This window comes from Austrofundulus limnaeus, unplaced genomic scaffold, assembly GCF_001266775.1.
Source record: "Austrofundulus limnaeus strain Quisiro unplaced genomic scaffold, Austrofundulus_limnaeus-1.0 Scaffold894, whole genome shotgun sequence".
Classification (NCBI taxonomy): Eukaryota; Metazoa; Chordata; class Actinopteri; order Cyprinodontiformes; family Rivulidae; genus Austrofundulus; species Austrofundulus limnaeus.
The window spans coordinates 99,228-109,292 of NW_013953296.1; the positions used below are offsets into that span (position 1 = coordinate 99,228).

The 10,065-nt window shown below is 44.5% G+C and overlaps 2 long non-coding RNA genes across 2 annotated transcripts in view; one reads left to right on the top strand and one right to left on the bottom strand.

The window, feature by feature from the left end:
- The first annotated feature begins 238 nt into the window (after nucleotides 1–238).
- On the top strand, nucleotides 239–1,684 carry LOC106533148 (uncharacterized). Its single transcript, XR_001312198.1, has 5 exons — nucleotides 239–408; nucleotides 546–660; nucleotides 823–1,102; nucleotides 1,325–1,512; nucleotides 1,608–1,684. It is a non-coding gene; the product is annotated as an uncharacterized LOC106533148 (long non-coding RNA).
- Nucleotides 1,685–8,204: 6,520 nt separating this feature from the next.
- The window catches only part of LOC106533151 (uncharacterized), a 4,612-nt gene continuing 2,751 nt past the window's right edge, over nucleotides 8,205–10,065 (bottom strand). The window contains exon 2 of the long non-coding RNA XR_001312199.1: nucleotides 8,205–9,792. This is a non-coding gene — a long non-coding RNA (uncharacterized LOC106533151). The remainder of the gene's footprint in view (nucleotides 9,793–10,065) is intronic.

The window sequence follows — 10,065 nt, forward strand, 5'->3', positions numbered from 1 at the left end:
CCAGTCCCAAGTCGCCCATGGTCACATGTTTCCTTGGATTTTGTTACCAGTTTACCTCCCTCTCAAGGTAATACTACTATTCTTACTATTGTTGATAGTTTTTCTAAGATGGCTCACTTTGTTGCTCTTTCCAAATTACCTACTGCTTTTGAGACTGCCAAACTACTTGTCACCCATGTCTTTTGTATTCATGGCATACCACTGGATATTGTTTTGGACAGAGGACCACAATTTGTATCTCAAGTATGGAAGAGTTTTTGTAATGCTCTCAGTGCCCCTGTGAGCCTGTCCTCTGGTTACCACCCTCAGTCCTATGGGCAAAGTGAAGGCTGCAATCACGAATCGGAGGTGTCCCTACGGTGCATCTGTTACAAAAACCCCTCCACCTGGTCTCAACATCTTGGCTGGGTTGAGTATGCACACAATACACAGATCTCCTCCACTGGTCTGTCTCCCTTTGAGGCCTCCCTTGGGTATAACCCTCCTCTATTCCCTGTGGTGGAATCTGAATGCTTTGTACCTTCTGTATATTATCCTCTTCGCAGGTCCAGGAGAATTTGGCGACAGACCAAGGAGGCTCTCCTAAGGACTGCTGACCAAAACAAAGAGGTAGCAGACCAACATCGCTCAGAGGCGCCGAACTACCAAGTTGGCCAGAAGGTCTGGTTCTCAGCCAAGGACATCAAATTGAAAGACACCAACAGGAAGTTGGCACCACGATTCATTGGTCCTTTTCCTATTGAATGCCTTGTACATCCATCTGTGGTACGTCTCATCCTACCAATATCTATGCACATTCATCCCACATTCCATGTTTCCCAGGTTAAGCCAGTTACCGGGAGTCCGCTCTGCCCACCTGCCAAACTCCCCCTTCCCGCCCGGATTATTGATGACCAACCAGCCTAACCTGTTAACCGTATCTTGGACGTTTGACGAAGAGGACGAGGATTCCAGTATCTGGTTGACTGGGAAGGCTATGGACCAGAGGAACGATCTTGGATTCCTTGTTCCTTCATATTAGATCCCACCCTTATCTCGGATTTCTACAGAGACCATCCGGAGAAGCAGTGTGAATCATCTGGAGACGATTCCTAGGAGGAGGGTACTGTGATGATTTGGCAGTTTTCTGCTTTCCTGTTTCCTGATTGGTTCCTGCTCTGATCATCCACACCTGTGAGAGATTCCCTTATGAGCTATGGGGCTGTATTAGGCTTTACCTGCTGACTGATCAATGCTGATGCATATTACCTTCATGGTAGTTAACTATGCTAAGTAAACCTTTTGTCTAAGAAGCTTTAAGCTTACCTTTTGTCTCTTTGCCAAGGTGGATTATCCACGTGCCTCGGATTATCAGCCATCAAGTGGAACCCTCGAATCTGGAAGTAAATAAGGAACCAATCTTCTACCATTGTCCAAAGGATACTTCACCTGCCACCAAGCCACTCTGCCTGAAGATCACTTTCTCTGGAAAAGTCTCTCCTCTGGTCTATGCTGCTTGCCTTCAAATATCCTGTAAGCAAAAGAACTAATATTACATTCAAGATCTACATCTGGAAAACATTACTTTACAATCATACTTACCATCTCGTCTTCCCTCCTCTTCACAGCAAGATGTCCATGATCTTCACCAGTAAATAATGCTCACTTGATCTTCACCTGTAAATAAATATTCATTTACCTTTGATCTGTTGTCTCCTGGTCTGGTTTCTCAGCTCTGCTAATTGGGTTGAACAACTTAATATCCTTGTCAGCAATCAGCAGCAACAACTAGCAAACAACTGGTGAAACCAACTGTCTGCTGAGCTTGTAATACTTCTCAGTCCAGTCCTTTTTGGATTAAAAAATGCCTTTGAGGAAATGTATTTTTGGATGAAAAGAATGACACGTTCTTAAAAAGTGGTTGGACTTCAATTTTGGAAGTAACAATAACCCTCCAAAGAATTTTTTTTGCGTGTGAGCCACTTTACTGATGATAGATTTCTGAACAAAAGGGAATGTAACAGTGGACTAATAACAAGATCATCACTAAAAGACGATGCAATTCCAACACTCAGAAGGACACAAACACTGTTGTCTTCTGCCCAGCTGAAAAACGACTCACATTGTTTAGTTCAGTTGTATGGTCTCTGTGTGATCCACATTTTAGTAATAACTAAATTAGCTTAACATTGACCAGTGTGTCTAAGAGGATGACTGGGTCTTGATCTTACCAAGCTGAAATGTGTTGTGATTCATGATGAGTCACAACAATAGACTTACTATTCCCTCGCCCTGACACAGTTCACTGAGGCCCCACTCTGAAGCCAGGCCTGGAGGTGGGGCATGTTTGCCAGTGCCTGGTGGCGGGGCTTTCCCCATGGAGCCTGGCTGGGCACAGCCCAAAGAGGAGACATGGGTCCCCTTTCTCATGGGGTCACCACCCATGGGAGGGGTCGGAGGGGTCAGGTGCATTGTACAATGATCAGTGTTCAATGGTTAGGACACTGGTGGTCTAATCCTTAGCTACAGAAGTTGGCTCTAGGGACATGGAATTTCACCTCTCTGGTTGGGAAGGAGCTGGATCTGGTGCGTGAGGTTGAGAGGTTTCAACTAGATATAGTTGGACTCACCTTGACACACCACTCTGGCTCTGGAACCAGTCTCCTCGAGAGGGGTTGGACAATCTTTCACTCTGGAGTTGCCCTTGCTGAAAGGTGCTGAGCAGGAGTGGGCATACTTATTGCCCCCCATCTTGGTGCCTATATGTTGGGGTTCACCCCGGTGAACGAGAGGGTAGCCTCTCTTCACCTACCTATGTGTGGGGGGATGGGTTCTGACTGTTGTTTGTGCCTATGTTCCTAACAGCAGTTCAGATTGCTCACTCTTCTTGGAGTCCTTGGATGGGGTGCTGGGGAGCACTCCTGATGAGGACTTCCTTGATCTGCTGGGGGACTTCACTCACATGTACAATGACAGTGAGCCCTGGAGGGGTGTGGGTGGGAGGAATGTCGTCCCCCAATCTGAAATCGAGTGGTGTTTCGTTTCTTGGACTTCTGTGCTTGTCATGGACTGTCCATAACAAACACCATGTGGTCTGTGACCGCATGTCTTGGACACTGGGGTGAAGAAAGGGGCGGAGCTGTCAATTGACCTCTACCTGTTAGTGAGTTGGCTCCAATGGTGGGGGAAGATGCCGGTCAGACCTGGCAGACCCAAACATACATAGTGAAGGTCTGCTGGGAATGTCTGGAAGAGTCTCCAGTCAGACTGAACTTCAACTCAAAGCCCCGGAAGAACTTTGATGGGAGACTGTAGATTCTGTGCAATCTGCTGGCTTCTTTAAATTTATTGTTGTTTTTTTGTTGTTTTGTTTTTGGTGTACAGTGCCCTGAGACAACAGTTGTTGCGATTTGGCACTATATAAATAGACTTAATTGAATTGAATTGAATTAAATTGAAAAGGTTAGAGTGCCTTCTCCCGATGGGGGAAGAGGTCCTCCCCCAAGTGGAGGGGTTTCAAGTATCACAAATGAAGGAAGAATGGAGTGGGAGACTGATAGGCGGACTGGTGCTGCGTCTGCAGTGATGTGGGTGCCAATATTTTGTGGTAAAGCAAGAGCTGAGCCATAAGGTGAAGCTCTCGATTTACTGGTCGTCTACACTCCTACCCTCATCTATGGTCACAAGCTTTGGGCAGTGACTGAAAGAACAAGATCGCTGACACAAGTGGCTGAAATGAGTTTCCTCTATAGGGTGTCTGGGCTCTCCATTAGAGATAGGGTGAGAAGCTCAGTCATCTGGGAGGGCCACGAAGTAGAGCCACTATTCCTCCACATTGAAAGGAGCCAGTTGAGGTGGCTCAGGCATCTGGTTAGGATGCCTCCTGGACGCCTCCCTGGTGAGGTGTTCTGCGTAGGTTCCACTGGGAGGAAACCCAGAGGAAGACCCAGGACATGCTGGATAGACTATGTTTCTCGACTGGTCTGGAAATGCCTTGGGATTCCCCCAGAGGAGCTGGCCCAAGTGGCTGGGGAGAGAGTAGTCTGTGTCTCTTTGCTTACCCCCAATTTACACTACATATGTCTCCGCTCTGTCCGACCTCTGCAGCAAATATGCAACCATTCTAATTAATGAGGCGGAGGCTGTATAAATTGGGGTACAAACGAACAGTTGCGACCTGAACACCACAGCGCAGTGGAGCGGAGTCGCCTGTAGCATAAATTCGGGGCTAGGCTGCTGCCCCCATGACCTGACCCCAGATAAGCAGGAAGAAAAAGGACGGGCGGTCTTAAAGGTTAAATAATGTTTGAATAATGTTGTAAACGGCCTGAAGCTGTTGGGATGATGTGCAGAAATGGGTGTGACAGAAGCTGTAGGAGGTTCTTAAAAAGACAGAGGCCAATTTCAAGGTGTATAGAAACAGCTATGATGCACAGTCAAATTTAGTTTTATTTAAACATGTAAACAAACTTTTAATAACAACTGAAGGTGAGATAGTTGCTTTATTAATTGTAGAATTGAACTATATGCCTGAGAAACACATAATATTGGCCCTTTAAGCCCGTATAAATAAATATTTTATGAATATTTTACACAAAATAGATCACAATACTAAACTCAGTGTTGTTGAAAGGACACATTTCCTGGTGCCATGGTTTGGTTTGAAGCTCCAAAATAACATCTTAAAAAACTGAATTAGACATTTTTTAGGTGTGAAGGAAATTTTGTAACTGATTAATTGAATATTAGAATACTCTGGAGGTGCCGGCTGAGGAGACTCTGCAGGGGCCGGCTGAGGAGACTCTGAAGGCTTTGGTGCGGGCTAGGGCTCAGAGAGTTCTGGTGCTGACACAGATGCTGGCTCTGATGCTGACTCTGGAGGTACAGCAGCAGCAGCAGACGTGGAGAGTTCAGGTGGGGCTGCAGCAGATGACAGCTCCGAACCAGCTGACTTGGAGATCTCAGGGGCAGAGACTAGCATGGAGACCTTGGGAGCCTCAGGTGGACCCGGGGACTTCACAATCTGACCCGGGGGCTCAGGCTGGCCTGGGGACTTCACAATCTGACCCGGAGGCCTTGTAGGCACAGGTGTTGGTTCTGGCTCTGAAGACTCTGAAGCTGACTCAGACTCTGAAGGCCCTGTAGCTGCAGCAGTCGTGAACAACACCTCCACCAGAGCTGCAGTCAGGAACACGACCACAGAATCCAGGGTGGTGACCACCACTTTCGCCCCCCTAAGACCCTCCACACAAGAGGTAGCAGCATCGACTTTCACCGGGGCGTAGGAGGTTGTGGAGGTGTCGACTCTTGCCGAAGCGTAGGAGGCTATGGAGGCATCGATCCTCCGGGGAGCACAGATAGAAGTGGAAGCATCGATCCTCTCGGAGGCACTGGGAGCGTAAGCATCTGTCCTCGCTGGACCGCTGGCAGTAGTGGAGGCATCAATCCTCTCAGAGACATGAAGAGTGCAGGAGGCTGAAGCATTGATTTTTGCCAGTATGCAGACAGCGCTGGGTCTCAGGGACCATCTTGGAGGAGGCACTGGAGGGAGAGGCATTCGGGACCCCATCAGTGGTGGCACTGGAGGAGGCGGCGTCCAGGACCCTCTCGGGGGTGACACTGCAGGAGGCGTCTGGGACTGTCTCAGACAAAACGCTGGCGGGAGAGACGGAGGCAGCACTGGAGAGGCGAAAACCATTGGCCTGGCTGAGCAGTACCCGACATACTCAGGACAGAACGGGTCACTCTCCGGATCATAATCTGGGTCATACTCTGGGTCATACTTTGGCTCACTGTTACAGGGCTCAGAGTGGAAATACCCAGATGGCATGGGAGGAGCCGCCGCTTTTTTCCGTCATCGACAGTGATGCTGAGAAGGACCAAATGGTGGAGTGGGCTTCAGTGCCAGGTGAGTCCCCAGAACTGCATGTTCCTCTGCTCCTCCTCCTCTACTAGAAGAGGCAACAGGAGAACCTCCACTTCCCAGTCACGGCCCCTTCGTCCACGTCTCCTGGCAGGGTTCTTTCTCCCATCCTCAAACGCCGAAAAATAATTCCCACCTCTCAAAAAATCAAAATAACTCATCCTCCCGGTGAGTTCATAATCTGACTGGTTCATTCTGTTAAGAAGCAGAGAGGGACAAACTCAAATCCAGGTGGAGGATGAAGTTTAAATAAAAAGTATTTCTTAAACAAAAACAAAAAGCTGACAGGGCAGCAAAAAGAACTAAAACTCTAAGGACGACGAGGAACATCAAAGAGTGGTAAAACCAACAACGAACCAGCGAGGATATGGAGGACATGATCAGTATTTAAACACACAGAGGGAATTAGAAGATGAACAACAGCTGAGGGAAAATACTGAATACAACGAGTGACAGGTGAGCATAATTACAAAGAGAAGTGACATTTGAAACAGACTGAGGAAGAATGAGTAGTAATAACACTTAGAGAACACACGAGGGAGTCATGATACAAGACAACAAAAGCACACAACCTCACAAAATGAAGACCAAGCAAATCTTTAAAAAATGTCCATTACCATTTTATGCCAAATTTGGAAACTAAGATCATCAATCTGAAATTAACAATGAAAAACCTCATGGATACACCAATATCTTATACTGTATAATCACGCTCTGGTACTACCACATCAAAATTTAGTTCAATATCTGTTAAATATCTATCAATTTTTATTTAGCCTATGGTTGATAAAGTATGACAGGCAGCCATCTTGAATTTGGATGACTTCAAACAATTTCAGCTTCAATCAGTTGTAAATGGGCAGCCGGTAATTACTTTTTGAGTTTCATTGATCCAGTGGTTCATGTGATATTTTGCTAACAGAAAAACGGGGTTAAATTTAACAGGTAATGTCATGGTATTAAATGAAGAAATGGGCAATGTGTTGAGTTAAAAATGAAACAATATTAGTAAAATTGTCTGAACCCTTCAGGACACAGAAAACAAATAATTTATTACAGTTTTTTTCATGTATTTGATGCTTTAGTTCTTCAATACACTCAGTGGTTGGAACTCTGAGAAAAACAAAGTAGTCAGGCTGGATTTCTGCTCCACTGGAAGTTAGGAAATCTGCTCTGATGTAGCAGAGACATGTTCTTTTTCCACAAGGATATATTATACTCCAAGAGAAACCACAATGTTGAAGTCACTCCCCCTGCAGCATGCTGTTATGGGATGCCGACAGAAACATGTCGACCGCACTGAAAATCAGTTTGATTCATGTTGTTACTGGTTCTTGAGCAGCTCACAGAACACTGTGGCTCCATTATCTGATTTAGAATAATTTATTAATCCCAGGAGGAAAGTGACTTTGTAAATTCATGAACGAGAATAAAATGTGAGCATACAAAGAATATCAAAGTACATAAATACAGTTGGGAGGGAGAAGTTGTCTAGTTGGATGGCAACAGGCATAAATGACTTCTTGTGGTGCATGATCATCATCATCTCTTTATTTATGTAGTACATTTAAAAACAACGGTGTTGACCAAAGTGTTTCACAGACGCAATACAAAAAACTAATACAAAGCTGAAAACAAAATAAAAAGACACAAATAAAAATTCCTGAGGTAGCACAAACTGAACTTGAGCTAAAAGCCGGTGGAAAAAAGTGAGTTTTTAAGTCAGACTTAAAAGACTGAACAGACTGCGGTATACGGATCTTAAGAGGCAAGTTGTTCCAGAGTCTGGGGGCCGCCACAGCAAAAGCCCATTCCCCTCTACGCTTTAGTTTTGCCTTTGGCTGCACTAAAAGCATCTGATTAGAGGATCTAAGTTCTCTGTTTAGGGTATAAAATTACAACAGGGCCAATAAATAACTGGGTGCCAGACCATTTAAAACTTTAAACGTAAGTAAAATAATCTTAAAATCAATATGGAACTGAACAGGCAGCCAGTGCAAGTCAGATAAAACAGGGGTGATGTTCTCCTTCCTTCTAGAACCTGTTAAAAGACATGCAGCAGCGTTCTGGACTAACTGCAAGCGACGAACAGATGATTGTTCCAAACCAACATATAAAGAGTTGCAATAGTTCAGTATAGATGTAATAAAAGCATGGATAAGTGTTTCAAGGTCTTTGTGGGGAATGTAAGATGTTGCTTTGGCAATAGACGGAGATGATAAAAACTGGTTTTAAAAGCGCTGTCTAAAAACACTCCAAGATCCTTGACCACAGATGAGCAAAAGGGAGCAAGTGGGCCAAGAAAACCAGGTAAACCATCAAGAGGAGGATAATAGCCAAATAAAATAACTTCAGCTTTGTCTTCATTCAAAGTCAGACAATTCTGGGATAACCAGTCTTTGATGTCCTGAGACAATTTAAAGGGGCTGCAGAGGGGCAAAGACATTTGAATCAAAATGATAATACATTTGACTGTCATCAGCATAAAAATGGAAAGATATTTTGTGCTTTTAAAAAATTGATCCCAATGGCAGCATGTACAAACAAAAAAAGAATAGGTCCTAAAATAGAACCATGTGGTACACCACAGCAAATAGTAGTAGATTAAGACGAGTATCCCCCCATTCAAATGGAAAAAGACCTGTCAGGCAAAAATGACTTGAACCATGTTAGAACTGAGCCTTCAAGACCAACATGTTCAAGTCTGGACAGAAGGATGCTGTGATCAACTTTATCAAAGGCAGCAGTTAAATCTAAAAGAACTAAAATAACAGGGCTACCTGAATCAACAGTTAAAAGAAGATCGTTAAAAACACTTAAGTGCCATCTCAGTACTATGATGAGATTTAAAACCAGATTGAAACTCTTCACTAACACCATGAGAATCTAAAAAGGACTGAAGTTGAATAAAAACAGCCCTTTCTAAAATCTTAGACATGAAAGGTAATTTAGATATTGGTCTATAGTTAGAAAGAACAATGGGGTCCAGGTTTTTCTTTTTGATGATTGGCTGCACTACAGCATGTTTAAAAGCTGCTGGAACACAGCCAGATAACAAAGAGGAATTCACACAATGTAAAATACAGTAAAAGGTCCAGCGATGCATGGTGCAAGTCCATCTCCACCCTCACATCACTGGCCTTGAGGATAATTCTGCTAACCTGTTACCCCAAAACACACCCGCAAAATAGGAGGGTACTGGCCACCACAGTCTTATAAAACATCTGCAGCGTAGTCCAGCAGATGTTCAATGACCTTAAACTCCTCAAAAAACAGAGGCAGCTCTGGCCCTTCTTGTAGAAGGCATCAGTGTTCTTAGTCCAGTCTGGTTTAAGGTAAAAACATTCCTAGGTATTTAAAAGCATCCACAATGTCCACAGTGACCCCATGGATGGAAACAGGGGTCACCAGTGTCCTGACCCTTCTCAGATCCTTTGTCTTTGTCACGCATGCATCCCTAATGCATACAGCAGGTCCAGGATTATTTCCCCTAGGAGTAAATTTTGTCCATGTAAACCTGATTGAAGTCCCCAGAAAATATGATGAGGGCACTCAGATGTTCCGTTTGAAGTCGTGCTACGGCTCTGTGGATGACATCACTTGCCATCATGGTAGAAGGAGGAACATACACAGTCACCACAATATGTGAGATTTCCCTTGGCAAATAAAATGGACGGAGTCCAACAGCCAACAGTTCACTGACTGGGCAACAAATACAGTTCTTGATTGTAATGTGACCAGGGTTGCTCCATCTGTTGTTTACAAAACCACCAAGCTCTCCTTCTTTACACTCACTGCTGTTGGTGCAGTCTTTGTTGACCCGAACCATCTGGAATGCCTCAATGGAAACGTGTTCAGGAATAATCATGTGTAGCCAACATCATCTCCAGCTGCTGAGAAAAATGACATTCCTTAATGTTAGGATGAATATCTTAACTCTGCTTTATAAATCATTAATAGAATCCATCCTTACCTTCAACATTTTATCCAGGTATTAAAAAGAAAAAAATTGTGTAGGTCTTCTGGACAGGTTCTTCCCTAATGAAACGTTTTGTCTCTYCTCCAAGAGACTTCTTCAGTCTGAGAGTTTCAGGCAAAATTCAGGCTTTTATGCCCTGCCTCCATGTGACTGATACTCACATCACATGGCTATCGTTGACACC